At 37.5% G+C, this 19,643-nt stretch overlaps 2 long non-coding RNA genes across 2 annotated transcripts; one reads left to right on the top strand and one right to left on the bottom strand.

Annotated features, from left to right (window-relative positions):
* Window positions 1–5,038: 5,038 nt before the first annotated feature.
* On the bottom strand, window positions 5,039–10,353 carry LOC149629885 (uncharacterized). The gene is made up of 2 exons (XR_016374378.1): window positions 9,433–10,353; window positions 5,039–9,165 (listed from the first exon to the last, which is right to left on the bottom strand). It is a non-coding gene; the product is annotated as an uncharacterized LOC149629885 (long non-coding RNA).
* A 4,824-nt stretch (window positions 10,354–15,177) lies between these two features.
* Window positions 15,178–19,529, top strand: LOC149629884 (uncharacterized). The gene is made up of 3 exons (XR_016374374.1): window positions 15,178–18,270; window positions 18,383–18,454; window positions 18,535–19,529. It is a non-coding gene; the product is annotated as an uncharacterized LOC149629884 (long non-coding RNA).
* The last annotated feature ends 114 nt before the right edge of the window (window positions 19,530–19,643 follow it).

The raw sequence follows: 19,643 nt of genomic DNA, 5'->3' as shown, positions 1-19,643 counted from the left end.
TAGAGGCTCTAAATACATAATGAAACAGCTTTACTATTTGGTGATATGATTACGAATGCACTATTTACTAAGAAAGGGACAGTCTTCTAGATAAGATCTGATTACGATTTTAATATGTAATCGTAATTTGTCTTGTTAATTATGGAATTTGTTTTTGTTAAGAAAGAGTAATCACGTAATTGTAATTAAAAGATAATCGAACTGGATGATTCTGGAGTGTTAAAATCTTATCACGTGGTAACTGCTGTTCAGGTTGATTTTCAAAGAAAACAACTATGATCATAATATTTAAAGGGATCTTATTCAAAGATTGAAAAGGGTTGTCATTCGAATATCGTCATAAGTTTATGAGTTACTTTCCATAAGTATGACATTACCTATACTAGAATGACGCGAGAATTGACTACACCCGGTTTTGCACTCATCTCCCTATTTAGTCTGTACTGAGCCTTTGATAAGGCCTCACCAGGTGTCGCTTTACCTCGAATTTATGACCTACGTCACTTCACGACAAGCTCTCAGTAACCAGTGACAAACTTATCAAACATATCTTATGTTTATTGTCGACTATGTTTTCCTTTTACCATGTCTTGTATGAATTTAGGCTTACGTATCTTTTACGTAATTTCTTGCCTGTTTACGCAATATTGGACTACAGATCTGAATGCTTTAGCGAAGCAATTTATAAATGTATTGCATAAATGGAAAATTAATTTTTATTACATATGAATTCAATACATTAATTAATGAGTTTTAATCAAAGTTTTATTTAAGTTGATCCATTTGACAAGTTAAATTTCGAATAGTGAAATACAATATTTTTAACCGCTTCCCAACTAAACCAAAAAAATATTTTCCAAATCGAAACGACCTCTAATCAGTCAGCGAAAAACTTGGAAAAACCCACTGTAATAAAACCATAAGTTCATAAGATATGTTCCTACCATAAGTTTGTAAATTCTGGTAACTTAGAACTTGAGCTTGTAATTTTGAAGTGAGTGAATGAGGTAGGTCAAAGACTAAGGGTAAAGCGAGGGAGGCCTGGTGAGTGGGACGCTGCTGTCAAAGGGGGCTTAGTAATGCAGGCTAAATAGGACCTAGATTAACCACCACCGAGTGTAGGACTTCAATTGACTCGCGTCCGTCGTTCTCGAACTAGCTCGAGCTGTAAGTCTATACCATTACGAAGTATTTGAAGTGTCATACTCATGGAACATGTCATATAAACTTATGATTAAACTTATTATTGACCATCACAAAGTACAATCCTCTTTCCAAACAATATTTTTCTTGGTTAGCCCCTTGATTTTGTCTTCGCTAAATTGCGCATGTATTGAATTCACCAAGGACGAGATACTTCCCTATTGCTTGTCAATATAAATGAAGAATCGATTGTTCTTTTTTGCGTGTCCAAATTTCTTCATTTTGATGTTTCCAATCTTTATCTCATATTTTAAGACACTTGATTTTATATTCGACGATGTATTCCTTCTTTCGAAAATATCAAACGAGTGATAGCGACAGTCGTTCTTATCAATGACGCTGTTTCTATTCTTAAAGAGATAGTTGCCGATTGTGTTCAACGAGTATTTTGATATTGATATTCTGGCCGTTAAATTTATGCTTACACTTTTTAATAAGGAGAAATATATTTTGGATACACACTCTAATCTGACGTCTAAACCAAGGTACTTTCCAAATTAAGTGCTAGACCGGTAGAGTTGAATTTATAAATTTATTAGAGATAATGGCAAAAGTTTAATTTTTCTTTACAAGTTTTTTTCAAACAAGTTATAACATAAGCAAATAACCTCTTTAAGTATCCATCGTTAGGTCTATGGCGTTCCCTTCCTTAGCTTCAGCACCAAACAGAGAACGAGCGCCAAAAATACAAGACAGATTTTGAATTTAGAATATGGGGGTGGCTGACTCTCTTGGGTGGAATGTTTCTTTTCTGGTATCTTTTATTATCATGATCGAGGAGAGGTTTTACTATGACCTATCACGTGTTATACTTAGGTACACTAAAGAGAAGGCTTTTATGGCGCTAGTGTCTCTTATAATTTAATGCTAGGTAGGGGTGAGACGGACTATATACTGCTGGGGGATGGACAGACGTTTCCTCTATAGATCCCATTCAGACATAGAAACTTAATGGTAGCTTATTAACTTATGGTGCCCTCTATAATGGTCCAAAAAAGTCATCATTTGATTTTGTAACACTTTTGAACGGATTTTAAGCTGTGTTACCAAGTACGGAGGTGGTAAACACTTTGAAGATAGGTTTTGTTCATTGTAGCCAAGAACCAAAATGTTACGATTCGACGTGTAACGCTATTCTGAGTACGTTCTTAATGCAAATAATTAGATATGCGTGTAAATAATTTCCATAAACCACCTTAAGGCTCTATCAGACGATCCGACGTTTTCGACTCAGCTCGATGGGTCAAAAAGTTGTATCAACTTTCCCATGAACTTTTGAAGGGAAAAGTGTAGTAAATCCTTCCTATTCACACGACTGAACTTTTACCGCAAAATGGAACTTTTTAAGCGCCACCTTGGCACTTACGAAATAACCCGCGAAAAAAGCTTTTTTGGTAATTCATTTTGATTGGCTGGAGAAATGAAATTAAAAAATTTAGTCAGCTAAAATTGGATCACTGATCCAATTTTTCCTAACCAATGTTTTTGGTGACTCAACTCATCCAGCGTCTATTCACACGATCCAACTATGGTCAGTTGGAACACTTTCTCAAACTTTTTGGAAAGTCAGATTTTTCAGTACTGAAGTGAACGTTACACTAAGTTCGAACTATTGCCGATCGATTGCACCTATTTTCAGAAGCATACTTTTTCTGCAAAATGGGGTTTAGAAAAGGTCGATTTCAGCCCTAACTTGGAACGGTCCGTCCTAAATTGGAACGTCCCCGTCCTAAATTGGAACGCCCCGTCCTAAATGGGAACGCCCCCGTCCTAAATTGGAACGCCCCGTCCTAATTTGGAACACCCTAATTTAAATACGAAGTTTTGTAACTCTAGTTGATTCAACTCGAGTTGACCCATCAAGCTTAGTCAAAAAGTTGGATCGTCTGAAAGAGCCTAAAGAAAGCTTAAAAATCTCTGTTGGATTTTCAGCATCAGACACTTAAATGTTAGGCCTTGGGAGCATAAGAATTGAAAGACATCGAAAATGCCTTAATAATGGAAAGACTTGTCAAACTATCTTACGGAGATTGGTTGAGTTTAATTACTTAGTATGGTTGCGACAATGGTCTTTTCTATTCCATTGTTAGCTCCCTAAGTTTTGTTTCAAGCAACATACGCGACTATCACTTTAAGAAAGTTGTGGTTAAATATTAATTTTTATCAGCGCAGCTATAGGGCCAAGCTGACTGATTAAAGTAAAGTTCTGTTATTTGGTTTTGGGAGCGCGCGGTAAGCTAAATTGAAAGACGTATTTGTGTGTTGGCTTACTGAGCGCAAATTATCCAATTGATAAAGTCCCAATTTAAGATTAAGGCGCGCTGAGAAAAAAAGCGGAAAAACGTGATTGAGGTTGAAACAACTCTTCAGAATTCCAGATAACGATCCCCCTCCACCTAATTTAATCATTTTTATTCCTGGCACCTGGTCTTGCGCAATAACATGTGATAGCTGTTAGACACATAAGACTGAAAAACCCCAGTAGAGCATGCCATTGTTGCAGTTATATATTAGATGAGCACATATGGAAACCAACCGTGGAGTATTTTACAAGAAAGCAATATTTAAAATCACCATTTAAGGCGATAGGTTATTCTAAATGATTACCATCAATAGTTTCCTACACATAATAAAAATTTTTTAATACGGCATAAATATAATATCACCTTAACCTAAACTACCTAAGAATCTAACCTATCCTAACATAACGAGACATAAACAACATGATCTAGCCTAGCCTAACATATTATAACTTAGCCTAACCAAGAAGTGATATCTAGTTTACTAGGGAGAAGGTATAAGATGCCTTTGTATTCGCGCGCCATAGTCCCAGTCCCCCTTTCAAAACACAAGGAGGGACGTAAAAGCAGGTCGGGCTATTTCGCCTCTCCTCAGTCGGAAAATACGTAATTTTCGTCACTGGCGTCGCGCTGACGTGAGTTCTCAAGAACCAATGAGATGCAGGTTGTAATTTAGGGGTGGGGATTAACTCCGGACCTACGTTTGGACTGGAGATAAAGCTAGAAATGTGGTGAATTTATACCTTCTCCCTAGTAAACTAGATATCGCTTCTTGGCCTAACCTAACCTAACCAAAACTGACCTGGAAAAGTTTATTGTCATAAAAGGTGTGGAATTTTAAAATCGTCATAAAAGTTGGGGAATTTTAAAACTGTCCTTAAAAGTTGTTAAATTTTAAAACTGTCCTTAAAAGTTGGGGAATTTTAAAACTGTCCTTAAAAGTTGGGGAATTTTAAAACTATCCTTAAAAGTTGGGGAATTTTAAAACTATCCTTAAAAATTGGGGAATTTTAAAACTATCCTTAAAAGTTGGGGAATTTTAAAACTATCCTTAAAAGTTGGGGAATTTTAAAACTATCCTTAAAAGTTGGGAAATTTTAAAATTTTCCTTAAAAGTCAGAGAATTTTAAAATTGTCATAAAAGGTAGGGAGTTTTAAAATTTTTATAAATATCAGGAAATTTCATACGGTTTTGAAACTAGTCACTTCAAAGCATAATTTGGTTTTTGAAACCTGGCAAGTTAAGGGATTTGTAAACTGAAAAATCTGTGCAAGCGCTGTATAAAACTTCATCATAGACTTACAAAATAAATTTTTAAGTAAATATTGTTAAATTTCTAATTGATTTCAAACTCAATTATGTGGCAATGTTTCGGTTTTAAATCATTAGAATTTTTTTTGTTGCTGACGTGAGCGTATTTTACACATTTTGCAATAATTACTACAGCAATAAATATGCAACGAAACTTCGTTAGTAATAAAAATAATTTACAGCTCTAATAATCGTTGTGACAGTCGACAAGTAATCTCCTCAATTAAGCAATCAACATAAAACAATTTTATTCGTTTTGAAACGAGCCGAGTACACATTGTCAAAATACGAATACCAAAACACAAAACACAGCGAAGTTATTTGGATTTCATATAGACCGTTCCATTATTAACATGAGGGAAGAGAACTTTGCAGAGCGTAAGGGGATGCTTCAAGCGGAGCCTCCTAAATGAACTAGGCCCAAGCATATCAAATGTGGGGAAATATCCAGTTAGTTAAGAAAAATATTTTCACCATATATGTGTACGAGATGGCGCTTATATTACCGTTGTGACAGGGGTCTTCCTTAAATTATCGTTGATATTTTAGGGGTCAGTTATAAAATTTTTATGATAGAGAAAAGTTTCATCCTAAAATTAACGTAAATGTATTGGGGGGCTATTCACTTTTTATTGAATCTTTCGGTTAGATTGTATTGATGACAACAAAATAAATTATTTCAATTAAAATAATTCAGTAAGAGTAATAATCTTACAATCGGCGACCTTGGCCCAAATACTTAAGCAGTCGACAGGGTCACGGGGTTGAAATTTGTTTATTTTACGGTAATATAAGCGCCCTCAAGCGTAAAACCACGGCGAACTAAAATGGTTAAAAAAATATTCTCGCTTCACGACACGCATGGGCCTAGTTCATTTCGGAGGCTAAGCTTATGACGCACCACTAGAAGCAGTGCGTGTAGCGAACTGTGGCTCCATCTGGCGTTGACTCATGGCGGAAGAGACCCCTTCACACTTGCGCATTGGTTCTCTACAAGTAATTACGGGAATGGTCTATAAGAGGAATTTTAAAACTTCGATATTTTACTATTGACTATTAGGATTCTGAATATGTAGTGGAGTGTAAACTCGACTTGTGTTTTGTCATACCAAGAAGTGATATCTAGTTTATTAGGGAGAAGGTATAAGATGCCTAAGTATTCGCCCTTCATAGTCCCAGTCCCCCTTTCAAAATACAAGGGGGGACGTAAAAGGAGGCCCCGGGCTACTTCGCTACACTCTCCTCAGTCGGACAAATATGACTGTAATTTTCGTCATTCGCGTCGCCACGATGACGTGAGGAGTTTTCAAGAACCAATGAGATGCTGCTGCTGGTTGTAGTTTAGAGGCAGTGGGGATTAACTCCGTCCGGACAGGCTACATTTGTTTGGACTGCGGGAAATAAAGAGCTGGAAATGTGGAGGCGAATTTATACCTTCTCCCTAATAAACTAGATATCACTTCTTGGTCATACAAAAGAGTATATGCTAAAAGTCATTAAAAATAATCGCACTTTAGTTTATCTTAGGGCAATTTAGACTGGAGTCCTTCGGTGTTTTACTGTTGTTGTAAGAAGCTAGTAGCTAGCGGTACTTGACGTGAATATCAACTAGCCCTTGTATAATTTCACAAGTACCGTTGTATAAATACCTTCTTTTGATTTCATTTCTTTCAAGTGTCCTTCCGTCTGCTCTCGACTCGATTTTATTATGACGACTTCAAACTATGAATGGATTTAATTTCACAGTGAATAGTTTAATAAATGAAATATTTTTAAATCTTTCCTAAGTACATTTCGTAAAGTTAGGCTACTTGTTTGTCCTTTTCTAGCGGTATTTTCTTGACGCACCTCTACGCCCTGAAAAGTTCTCTTCACCCCATGTCAATAGTGAAATAGTCTATGTAGGCCTAGCATCGTTTTACTGAAATTTAAAGTTTGTAAACAAAAAGTTAATTTGATTAAAAATCAACATCATGGTTAAATTTCAAGATCGGTGGGTCTAAAGACTATTTAGTGTCTAAGCTTAGGTAGAACGTAGTATAATTTTTGAGAAATGAGGCCTTTTTCAATAGAATATGTTTCAACAGGGATAGATGCAATTTTAGAAGTAGGAATGGAGAACGGTTAGTATTTACTTCAGTCCGACTCATAGACCACCCAGTATAGAGCCCCTCCCTCCAACACGTAACGAAAATTTTAGATTATCTTATTGGCTCACTTAAACTACGTTTTGATGACGTTGCTGCCGGGTACGGCGAAAAATAGTGACGTAATTCTATTTGTACCTCTGTCGCTATGACCCTCTCTTTCATACCCCCACCCTGTCCCGTGGAAGGGGGTCCGGGACTTTGACGCGAGCTTACATTACTCGATCTGTTCTCCATTCCTACTTCTAAAATTAAATCTATTCCTGGTTTCAATTAAACCAATATGAGTCATTCTTTTCATCATATTGTGAAATGCAGTGACTTATCTACTTGACCCTTGTGAGCTTTTGGTTGAAACTTTTTCTGTTGAATTTTATCTTAAGTGCTGACACTCGATACCAAAAAAAATAGTGTTATTTGTTCCGTGGTCACCTTGGACAGTGGTGACCAGATAAGTTATTAAAACTAGTTTTGTTTTCAAGTTGATATTATAAGTAGGGTTTTTAGCCCTTGGTCATCTTGGACGTACAATAATCATTACTTGTTTTTTATCATTGTGCGCCCTTGGACAGTTTGTTATAAAATAACAATAAATTTATTTATATATTTGTTCTGTATGATAAAATATTTGATCAGGTTTGATTAAACACATTCCGCCCCTAACTTTAATTTTATTGATGCTTTAAATAAATATTTACTCGGAATTATTTTCACAAGCAACAAGTGCTTATATTTGATTTTATTTACTTTCACGTGGACAAATGGAAGTTTGACCAGGCTAAGAAATAACGTGGTGGCCCAGGACCACTTCAAAAATTAGCCTGGTCAGTTTAAAAATTGAATTCATGGGGGTACTTAATTAATTAAAAACTTTCCGAGGTTTCACCATATTAAGTGGCCAATGTCCAGTTTTTTAATATATGGCCAGTTTAAGATAAAATGCTTATTTCTCAGAATGAGTTGAACTCATACTAAATTAAATTTCAGGGAACACCTTTTAAAGCTAGTAACGACGGAGTGGAGGACGTAAATTAGGATCAGTATTTTTTCTGGTATATCGAGGTCTTTCAAAATTTTAAAGAGCTTTTAGTTTTAAAGTTAGACGCGATGGGGGAAGTAAATGTGATGAAATTCTCAAAGCTCCCTGTTTATCAGTCTCAAACTTAACTTGTTTACTGGTCTTTATTTAGAATTGAAACTGAAAAGAGATAGACCATTTTGTAAATTGCATACAAAGAAACCAAGACTCAGGCTCGAGGCCACCATTGGGGTATTCTACCTCGCGTAAAGAAGCAACGCCAGACGGAGCTCGAGGTCACTTCAAGCAGGAGGCAAGCCAACTTGCACTGCCTCTAGCGGTGCTTTTCTTGGCGAGAGAGAGAATACCCCAATGGCGGCCTCTGCCTTGTGTAATTGTCGAAATGGTGTGTTGGGCTTTAATTAATTTCAAATTTAAATCTAATTTTTCGCTCTAATCGCTTAAAGGAAGCGTAAAGATTGTAATTTAGTTACCTAATTTTAACATTAATTTTAATTGATATTAGCAGAAGCAAATTTACTTCTGATATTAGGGGAAAGTGGCACGAGGTACTTAAGGCTTTAGCAAACAAGTTATCATAATTGGAATTGGCCCTTAAATACCTGTATATTGGAATCAATTTTCGCTATCAATATTCCATGGAATTTGGGTACATATAAACGTCCTCGGCAAGGATGCGATTAGTCAAGTTTCAAAACGTGATTAATCATAGTGGGAATGAGGTTTACTTGGAGGGTGACTGAAAAGGTAGTGGGGTCAAGTCACCTCCGGCGGACACGGGCAGTCGGCACCTATAGAGTAGGAACACCGACATGCGTCGAATTCCTTCTAACGTCAAAGTTACCAAAATTTGAAGATACCCATTTCAAAAGGGAGGGCCGCCGTATCGTCTGCTTGGTATATAGGGTTAAGGAGGACCATCCGGTATGCAAATCCAAAGACGTTAAATAAGGCTTCATCGTTACCAGTCCACCAAAGTCCTTAAATTTTTTGAATTCAAATATAACGTTTTTGGATGAACACCATACCGGTTCTTCCAGGTGCTCGGACACCAGACTCTAGGACTAATTCTGACTAGGTCTTGAATTTGACAAATCAAAATTGGTAATTTTGCAATGTCGGGCTGGTCACGTGCAACTGTTTCTTGAAACATCACACAAAGTCCTACTTTTGTAAAAATAGTTGTTATGTGTCGTCTGCTACAGTTAGACAGGCTATGCTGCTATTTAAGGCTTACAAACGTGTTTACTGCTTCATTACTTTGGTTACGAAAATTTTTTTAATGTTAATATTATTATTATTAAACATGAAACAAATCATTTAGATGCTAAATCCATTTCCACTAAGCCGAATCTTAACCCAACTGTAACATTTGAACTAGCAGACAGCTTAATCCTTTGACCCTAGGCTTGAAAATATAGATTTTCTTACCCTGAATGAGGTTTTCCCTGCAATGAACCTATGACGTAGTAGTGACGTCGCACACACTAAAACAAGCTGGAGGGTGCTGAGAAAGTTTCCGAAATGATTAGCCAACTTGTTATGAGCACCAACTGAGACGAAATTTGCTAAAATACCTGTAAAAATATTTATTGGATAAATTCGAATCAATTCCCCTCCATATAACGTACGTAACAACTAGCTGTAGCTTAAACGGATAAAAATTTCTTTTTCCTCGGCTTTGAAGTGATGTTGTTAAGTAATAAGTCTCGGCGAGAGAGTAAAGTGAGTGCACTCGGTATTTATCTGGAGATTACCCTCTCGAGTTGTCATTTTCGCGACTAGCTGGAGTACTACCGGCTTATTCTTATACACCCGAGTTTTTCCCTGTAAGCTTGAACTCGTACCTTTTTTCTAGTGTCTGGCAATTGGAGAGCTTTTTCACTCTAGCTTACGGATAAAGTACTTGTGGGTGCAATTGAAAATAAAAATCCCACTCGAACGACATTATTAATGAAATCTCTGTCAAGTTCTTACGGTACTCATCGTAAATTACAACGAAAGAACACCTCTTCAAAATGAAACTTGTAACTTGAGTTTTATTTAACAATGTTTATTACCGGTGTGTAATTGATATATAAGCACTTCAATTGCGAAGGCGTCGAACACAAAGCAAAGATGTATTTTATTGTTTTATCTGTAAGGTTCTGTATACTAAAGAGTAGGCGTGTTTGAAGAAATTATAATACCTATCCGTGTTCGCGATGATGTCATGGAGAGGTATTACACTGGACGTGTCTGTGCGGAGCCTCCAACATGAACTAGGCCCATGCATGCCAAATTTTATGTGGGGAAATATCCAGTTTGTTAAGGAAAATATTTTCACCATATATGTTTACGAGATGGCGCTTATATTACTTAGAATCCGCAACCTTGGCCCAAATACTTAGGCAGTCGACAGGGTCACGGGGTTGAACTTTATTTTACGGTAGTATAAGCGCCCCCAAGCGTAAAACCACGGCGAACTAAATTGGTTAAAAAAATAATCTCGCTTCGCGACACGCATGGGCCTAGTTCATTTCGGAGGCTCCGGTATGTCTGTCACCGCGTTTGCAGTTGGCAAAGCGGAGCAAATGTATATGCAATTTCCGGACCGCGTTCGCAGTTCACAGAAAGCAATATTGGCTTACACACCATTATCATCGTTAGGGTTAAGAAGTACACGGCGATCGGCTAGGGTTACGAGAAATGTGTAGCCCCCTCCCAATGGCAGCTAGGGTTTACACCAAAGGTTCACGCAATTGCGGCTTTTCTTGCCATTTACTGTGAATTAATCGCTTTATATACCCTAAATTTCCAAAAATTTTTAAAGAGGCATACGCTTGAATTCAAACGTCAACAATAGCTATGTTTGAAATGATTTTAGGAATAACGTTTCTTAAAACGATTTAACTAGAATTAAGGTAAATTAATGACGATTAAAATAATATCAATTATATTTATTTAATTATTTTGGAAAAACCTCTTAATTGGGTCTCGATTAGGAGAGGTTTATTTTGGTTTCCCAACTTGTTGTTTGTTGCGTTTGTGAATTTGAATGTTTATTCATAGGGATATGAATTGTTCGGTAGATGTCGGTAGTTGTCCTTCTGCACTAAGAACAGTTTGAGAAGAAAAGGTGACCTTTTTTATTGCCCCGACCGGGGTTAGGGTTTTCGGTTTCAATATGGCTACGTATGACGTCTGTACATTATCCACTTTGGCTGATGTTAGGTTTTAGGTTAGCAAACGGTGAACCGACGCATTATTGAGCCTAATAAGGAAAGAAAACCTAAACTAACCTATCCTAACCCAAGTGTAACCAAACTTAACCAATCCTAACCCAAGTGTAACCAAAATTAACCTATCCTAACCCAAGTGCAACCAAACTTAACCTATCCTAACCCAATTGTAACCAAATTTAACCTATCCTAACCCAAGTGTAACCAAACTTAACCTATCCTAACCCAAGCCTAACCAAACTTAACCTATCCTAACCCAAGCCTAACCAAACTTAACCTATCCTAACCCAAGTGTAACCAAACTTAACCTATCCTAAGCCTCGAATTCGTGGACTTGTTGGAAGATGGCATCATCATAACATTACGATTAAATGCTTCGTCTGAAGGGGGTTTAAATTTTTAACATCGAAGGTCTTAGCTTTTGTAAAATCTAAATTAATTGCTCACATAAATTTCAAATAGAATTGGGAACGATTCATAGATATAAGTAACTAATGGACAGTAAGTATGACACTCGATGAAATGCGTTACTAAATAAAACATGATTTCCACCGACACAGCTGCTTAATTTTTGCCTGTTAAAATTTGCAATCAGCCCTGGAGAATGAGGCAGAGCTATAAAAACCTTAGTGAAGTAATATGTAGGTTACCTTTTAGAGTTGCTACTGTTCCAGTTTTAACGGAATAACCCCAATATACAGAATTTTGCAAAATGGTGATTCCAAAATACCGTGGGCTCTGTGGGCAATTTTGAATCTCAAATGTAACTTATATGACGTTTTGTCGTAAGGTGCAGACAATTTACAAAACGCGATTTCCGAGTTTTACGGACAACCCCTTAAAATTGTCTCTCAGTTTCTTTCTTAAATAATTTTAAGAGGTCATCGCAAAGCCACCATAAGTCAAAATGCAGGGTTCATATTCAAAAAAGCCACGGTTTTTATTGGCATTTATCCATCAAAAAAGCCCATCTTCAATTTAGATGAATTTAAATGCTAAAATAATTTGTTTTTAAAGGTACTTTAAAATATTGTTTCAACTTCAAAAGCTTCATTTAATATTTATGATTCTAGTGGAACATTTTAAAAAATTTTTTATTAAGAAGTTACTTTTGAATAACAAATTTTACGATTCAAGCAACTGATAATTATAAAAAAACACACAAAAACCCAATAAAATCCGGTAGTCATGGTTTTTTTACGAACCCCGTCAAAATATCATAAATACCATAGAACATTTTCCACTCAAAATCGCACATAGAAAAATCCCACAGTTGTTTGATTGTATCACAATTTATTAAACACAATGTATATAACATGATAGGAAACAATCTCCCTCAAAAATATAGTATTAAGGCTATGGCAACTTACGTTTAATATGTTTCTTATGGCGCTGGTTATTTTATTGGCCCCTAGCTGAATGGAAAGAAAATCTCTAAAATTCATTTCCAGTTAATCCTCTGTTCGAAAAAGAGCTTGAGGTGAAAAACACCTTCCCGTTTTATCTTTATAGGATTTTCTTAGGTAATATCAATTGACTTTCTCAGTTCCAAAATGTTGTAAGTACCGATAGTAAAACACCGCGAAAGATAAAATAATCCGTATAGCCAATACAATTCATCTCTCAAAGATATTACTTTTAGAATCCAAAAAGCGAAGGGCAAATGGCGTTTGTTTCAAATATCCAACTTGGGAATAGCCAAATACCATGTAATGGCTTCACTTTGCCTTCGACTACGTTACGCTTTATATGTAGACAACACGGAGTGCCACTAGTCTGTCAAAATAGGATTTCTTTTTGGGAAGTTGATTTGCGGGGCAACGGAAACACCAATTTCATTCTTTCCCTCAGGATCCTTTAAACGGAGAAACAACGACTCAATTTTGATACAACGTATCGGTTCGGTTGTCCCTTGACAAACGTTTCTTCGAAGATTGTAAAGGATCTTGTTTTACAATGGTTTTAATAGGGGATGCCTAAAATGCATGGTTCAGCTTGTTGGACTTTGCAGGAAGGAAGTTTGATACTGGAACCAGGGATATTAGATGTTTTAAGAGGGATGAGCAGCTCCAACGGTCCAACCTCTTGGCGTACATTCCGACGCGCCTGAGGCAGAGGGTTATTTTGACGCGCGTTAGGACGAGCGAGCCGAGTTCGAGCCGAGCCGAGCCGCCACTTTTGCGGCTCGATTAATTAACGAGCGAGCTTTTTTATGGTCGAGCCGAGCCGAGCCGACTCGCGAGCCGGCTCGCGAAATTAGTCACTGATATAGTGCTTTCCTTTTAGTCTTTATTCTCTCCACCAATAGCGTTCCGTGGTATTTTTACATGAAACAGCGTTGCCAGATGTACCATAATTATGGTACAATACCATAATTTCACCTCGAAATTCACAGTGTACCATAATTTCTACTATGTACCATTATGGTACGCAAAAACACAATAATTTTGATATTTGGTACCATAAATTCAATAATTTTTTAAATAGTACCATAAATTCAATAATTTTACTGTTAGTACCATATTTTCAATAATTTTTCAAGGTATACCGTAAATACTATTCCTAGAAATTTATTGTATACTTTTTCTTGGAAGTTGCGAGACGAAACCCAATAGAGGTCTCACGGCAAGGATGGATGATAGGGTAGGATAGGAAGGCGGCTAGCACGTCCTTGAACATAGCCCACTTGATCACGCTATGCCTAAAAGGGCTTTACCAGCCGTACCATAATTTTGCCAAGAATTCAATAATTTTGGAGCGAGAATACCATAATTTCGTTTTTTCAATCTGGCAACGCTGACATGAAATAAAGCGTGGGAAAAATCTCTCGTCTCTAACCTTGAGCATATTTTAAAGAGCGGGTTTTACTGAACCACTACATTCCTAAACATGGGATGGCATTTATAGTCGTTCTCAAGTTTGACGTTGGTAGTAGCAATTTTTTTTTTAAACATGTATATGTTAATCGAGCCGAGCTTTTAAAAAGCTCGCTCAGCTCGGCTCGTGAACAGTCCTAACGCGCGTCGTCTTGTTTTTCCCTTTTGAAGTCGTATTCCGAGAATTCTTCCCCCATTTTTACGTCCCACCGGACCTAAGCCGTTCCACAGTTAGCGCCCGCCTATTTCTCTCAGATTTCGTAAATTGGTGAAAATGGTATGCATCCTTCTAGTCTGAAAACTATCTATTAATGAAACCGGTTGAAATGTAAGGAAGCCATTTTTCAAGATGGCCACCGATTGTAAAAACACTTCTTAGCGTGTAACTTCTACCTAAGACAGAATTAATTACAAAATAAAAGTTCCAAGAACGGAGGGTTGGGCTGGGCTTAATTATCAGTCATTCAAGACTAATATTTAGATAAATACACCTCTAATATTACTCAATCAACCGATAAAAGGTGGTGACACTTCTGTTTAGTGTAAGATACAAAAACTTATGGATTATAATTATTCAAGTATAACATTATAGACTATTCTATTAATTGCAGTAGAGAAGCAAACACCACAGGAAGGAAGCCACCCTATTGGGTTCTTTCCCTCGCGCCAAGAAACACCGCCAGAAGCAGCGCGAGTCGGCTAGTCTCCCTCGTGTAATGTATCCGTCTGGCGTTTCCTCTTGGTGCAACCTTAGATGTCGGCCCCTTTTCGTTGGCTTCTCAGCACGCAATTAATGGAATGGTCTCTTAAGAAACTTCTCCCCTATTCCTTGCTAATCTGCTAATCTCCGCCTGAGTTCGGTTGATTTAAATCCATCCATGCCATGGCTTCGAATTTCGTCCCAATAAAAAATGTAGCGAATTTCCCACAATGCAATTCGGGTAACACCACGAAACCAGATCACACCTGTGTGTGGTTAAGACCTATATATATTTTTTATTGTTAAAAAACGTAAAAATCGTTCAATAAAAGCTGTACGTCGTAAATAAGAGCCCCGGAGGAATTCAGTGCTAGGTACCACAAAGATCGAATCTATTTCGTTTTCTGTCACATGCTAAAATCTCTTACAAAAACGGTGCAGCCAGGCGTTTGAAGCGGGAACACCCCTTTGAATTCGTATATAATCGTGAGGTGTCGGCCTCCAATTCGTCTCTCGCCGGGGTCCAAGTCATCGATCGCCCTTGGGGCCCCTGGTCATACACCCGCCACTGGACAATGGCCGCGAGGCGTTCGCCCCATACAACCATTCTCACTCGTCTCTTGTTCAACTTGCGCGGGAGAAATCGCTTCTTTTCCGGGTTGTTTGGGGACCCATTCTTCACGAAGGCGCTAAATCCTCGCCCGAGGACCCCTTTCTCTGGCACGGCCACGTGCTCTCTGAAATGGATAGTAGCATCCATAGATGGACAATCGCTTTTAGATTCAAGAACGAGTTTCTTTTTTCATCCAGGATTTTTAAGGAATGCTCGCGTATCAGGGTTTTGTCACCAAAAATCGTATTTTCGGACATTCCTCTGTGACGTTTTTAAGAAAATTTAATGTAAGAATTTTCTTTTTATTCCGTGTTTAATATTTGCCAAGGGTTTGACTCTCGAAATGCCAGGATTTTGACCTTTCGACGCAAGTAAACGTTTTCAAATTTTCAATAACCTGGTTTTGAGAACACTCGACCCATGTCTTTGACTGTACTATAGAAGTATTACGAAAACCAGTAGGCCTACCTTTGTTATTACTTCAAAATTATTTGAGCTGTTAAATGTAAGGAAATTTTTAACTGATTGAAATTGAATCGCGGTCGAAAGTTATTTTATTGGAAACCCTTCAATGTGCTATAGCAGGGATAGATTTAATTTTAGAAGTAGGAATGGAGAACAGTTAGTATTTACTTCAGTCCGACTCATAGACCACCCAGTATAAAACCCCCCTCCCTCCAACACGTAACCAAAAGTTTGAATTATCTTATTGGCTCAGTTTTAAACTACGTTTTGATGACGTTGCTGACGGGGACGGCGAAAAATAGTGACGTTATTTCTTTTTTACCTCTGTCACTACTACCTGCCTCTTCTTTCATACCCCCCGTGCCGGGGAAGGGGGTCCGGGACTTTGACGCGCGCCCACACTACTAGATCTGTTCTCCATTCCTGCTTCTAAACTTACATCTATCCCTGGTATTATAAACCCTTATAGTCAAATGTTTGGTGTTATCAAAGCTAACACGCGTGTTCCAGAGTTTTGATAAACCTGAACAAGCTCAGTCTGAACGAGCTGCGATACTGACAAGTTTCGGTACAAGTTATTCCCATGGACTAAGTGTTCCCTATGTACGATGCTTTTATATTACTGTGAAACATAAGTGGAATTTAGTAAGTAATATTAATTTTAAGCTTGTGGAAATTGCGGTGTGAAATAATTTTCAATCTTTACATAGAAATCTCCATCAAACAAACCCTGACCCAAAATTTAAATCTTTTCGAAAGATATTAAAACTATAAATATAAACAAATAACCTAACAACGAGATAGATAAGTTTAAAAAATGACTACACAATGTTTTCAAATAGCTGTATGTCTTTCTGTTGTGATATATTGTCTATGAAGTTATGCGAACCTAGACATCGTGTCAACAGTTACAGTCCCACATCTAGATAGATGGACGCGACGTGAAGTGCCTTCTCCGAATAGTGACTCTCAAGACTGGACTATTCAGTTAAGACCTCCTAAACGAAATTATGTCCTTGAAAATCTGCCTTCAATGAAGGTCAGACCAACCTTGTCTATGTCCTAGCTGTAGAATTTGCCAGGCCCTTAGTTTGAGATTCCCTTATATGGACCATTTTAAGTTCCCAGGCTCGAGGGAGCTTCACTCTAACAAAAACTACGTGACCTTGCATTGGATACAAACATCTAGAAGAACGGAACGGAACGGTAATTATAGGGACCGAATTCAACTTCAACAAAGGCTTAAGAAGCCGAAGACCATTTGTCAATTTGACAGTTCTCAAGTTGTCGGCAAATTACACGAAACCTTTGACCCGCCTTTACTTTTACTTGAGGGGTACATTTACTCACCGTAAGATGTTATCGGAATGTTAACAGCCCCAACCTGACACAGTGTCACAGATAATGGTCAAAATAGCCTTGGATAAATACAGACAGAAGATAACTCGGTGAAGTAAGGCATTGATAGGTGAAGAAAATCTTAAATATTTCAGCTATGAAGATAACAAAAACGAACCACTAATTACTGAGTAAAACCATGGTTAAACACATTGTCTTAATTGGTGTACTCTTCATGCAAGGGTCATCTTTTATATACAGTGTAAATTTTCTGTTATATTTTGAAAATTATAACAGAGCAAAACTTCCAGTAAAGAGAACGGCCTTTTCCTAAATATAAAACTAAAATTAATGATCTCTTGTTACAAAATAATTAACAGGCAATTAGTCTAATTGAAAAATCTAGGACTTCTACGTCGCCATTGCTTTAGTGGCGTCTGCTAAACCGAACCTACCTTACCGTTACCTCTCTCAGCCTGTGTGAATTCAACCAATCCTGTAGGTCTAAGAGGTTCTGGCTAGCAGACGCCACAAAACAAATGGCGGATGGCGCAGTAGTCCTTGACTATTTTTAAGCCTAATTAAATGCAAATTATTTTGTAATAAGAGACCATTTTTTTCATGTTAACATATTTTTCCTTATATATTTAGAAAAAGGTCATTCTTTTAAGATATAAATTTATGTTATCTATATTTTTCTTTTGATGTCTTTCAATTGATATTGCCGTAAAGTTAAATTTCAACCAAAGGTCAATTTCCACATTTTAGATAGGGTAACACTATGAAGTTTCCCTCAAATCCCTCCCCTCATGGGAACCACCCAAATTTAAAGGGGCGGGCCTCGCGCAACACTTTAAATAAATCTTTGAACCATGTTACTCCTTATCCCACCAGGGGTTGATTCATGCTTCTAAGAAAGCTTATTTGATTTTGGCAAGTAACAAATTGGTCGGAAAAAAATCATGTTTTACTCATAACTCATTAACCTATTTCACTCAGCGCGTATTACACTTAAGCTTTGTTCCCACTTGACCGAAAACACGACGGAAACACTACGTAAGTACTGTACCTCTGCGGTAAAACATCTTCCGCAGAACGCGACCAAAACATCTTTCAGAATTGGTGTTCTATTTTTGACGCTAAGATCGTAGAAAAATTATTTTTATAGCCAATCAAAATTCGTTTCGGGATGAAGCTTCTGTTGACGTCATAATATTGGAGTGTTTATCGCCGCTTTGAGGTATTTTTTCAACTCGCCAGTCGCCATTGCCACATTTGCATGTTGTTAACTTTTGAGTCTGAATTCTCTAATCGGATTAGATCGCCTTCATTTGGTAGAAGTAAGCTCCGTAATTAAGATACCATCAAGGGAAAATCAAAGGCCAAGGCTTAAGTTCTTCTGGTACCGATCCCAATTGCAACGAGTACCACGTGACTACCGGTCGACCGCCCTTTTTGGACTGAAATTCTGAATTCGGTCGTATGTGTGAACCGATCTAAAATCTTGCCGCGGAAGGCCTGCGTAAAACTCAATTTTTTGACTCAGCGCTAAAGTTTTGGGTCGTCATTTTCGGTCAAGTGGAAACCTAGCGTTAAGTTGTCACGTTATTTATAGTTGTACACTAACAACGAACGAACTTCGTAACATAAACTTCTGGTAGAAAATAAATGCTTGCAAATTCCAAGAAATCTGTAGCAAAAGTGTTTTTCTTTCTCAGAGTTTGAGGATGGGACTGTAACAGGTTGACAATAGTCTGCAAAAAAGTAATTGGCCTGTTCCCATGCACGACCTTGGATATTAGAGGTAGGGTCCCTTCAGTAATGATAAGTGGACTCAATGTGTTAAAGTGTTGTCTAAATATTCTGCGTTTGAAGGGGTTCGTGTCGTGGGAATGATACCACCCAAGCACGCTTATTGAAGAGCGCTGCCTTTATTTAGGCAGATCTGGTTATAAGCTTGGGACCCCGGGCACTCTCTCTGAATGACTGAGAGCCCACAGAGAGGATTACGCGCTTTTGACCCGTCGACCCCCCCCCCCCCGAATAAAATAGGCGGCCAGTCACTGTAGCCACGTGCAAACATGCGCCAATAATATTGTAGTGGCACCTACATCTTAGCAAAGACAGAAAATTTTCTGCAGATTAGGGAAAAATCTGGGATACTTTAAAATGAGCTAACAAGTCGTGGAATTTTTGAAATTTTCTAAAAAATTGTGGAATTTCTAAAATTTTCTAAAAAGTTGTGGAATTTTGGAAATTTTCTAAAAAATTGTGGAATTTCTAAAATTTTCTAAAAAGTTGTGGAATTTTTGAAATTTTCTAAAAAGTTGTGGAATTTTTGAAATTTTCTTTAAAGTTGTGGAATTTCTAAAATTTTCTAAAAAGTTGTGGAATTTTCGAAATTTTCCAAAAATTGTGAAATTTCTAAA

This window comes from Phalangium opilio, unplaced genomic scaffold (genome assembly GCF_054372755.1).
Source record: "Phalangium opilio isolate 3A_F unplaced genomic scaffold, DU_Popi_V2 ptg000105l_1, whole genome shotgun sequence".
Lineage (NCBI taxonomy): Eukaryota > Metazoa > Arthropoda > Arachnida > Opiliones > Phalangiidae > Phalangium > Phalangium opilio.
Note: the sequence above shows the minus strand (reverse complement) of the source record. Positions and strands in the feature narration are given on the sequence as shown.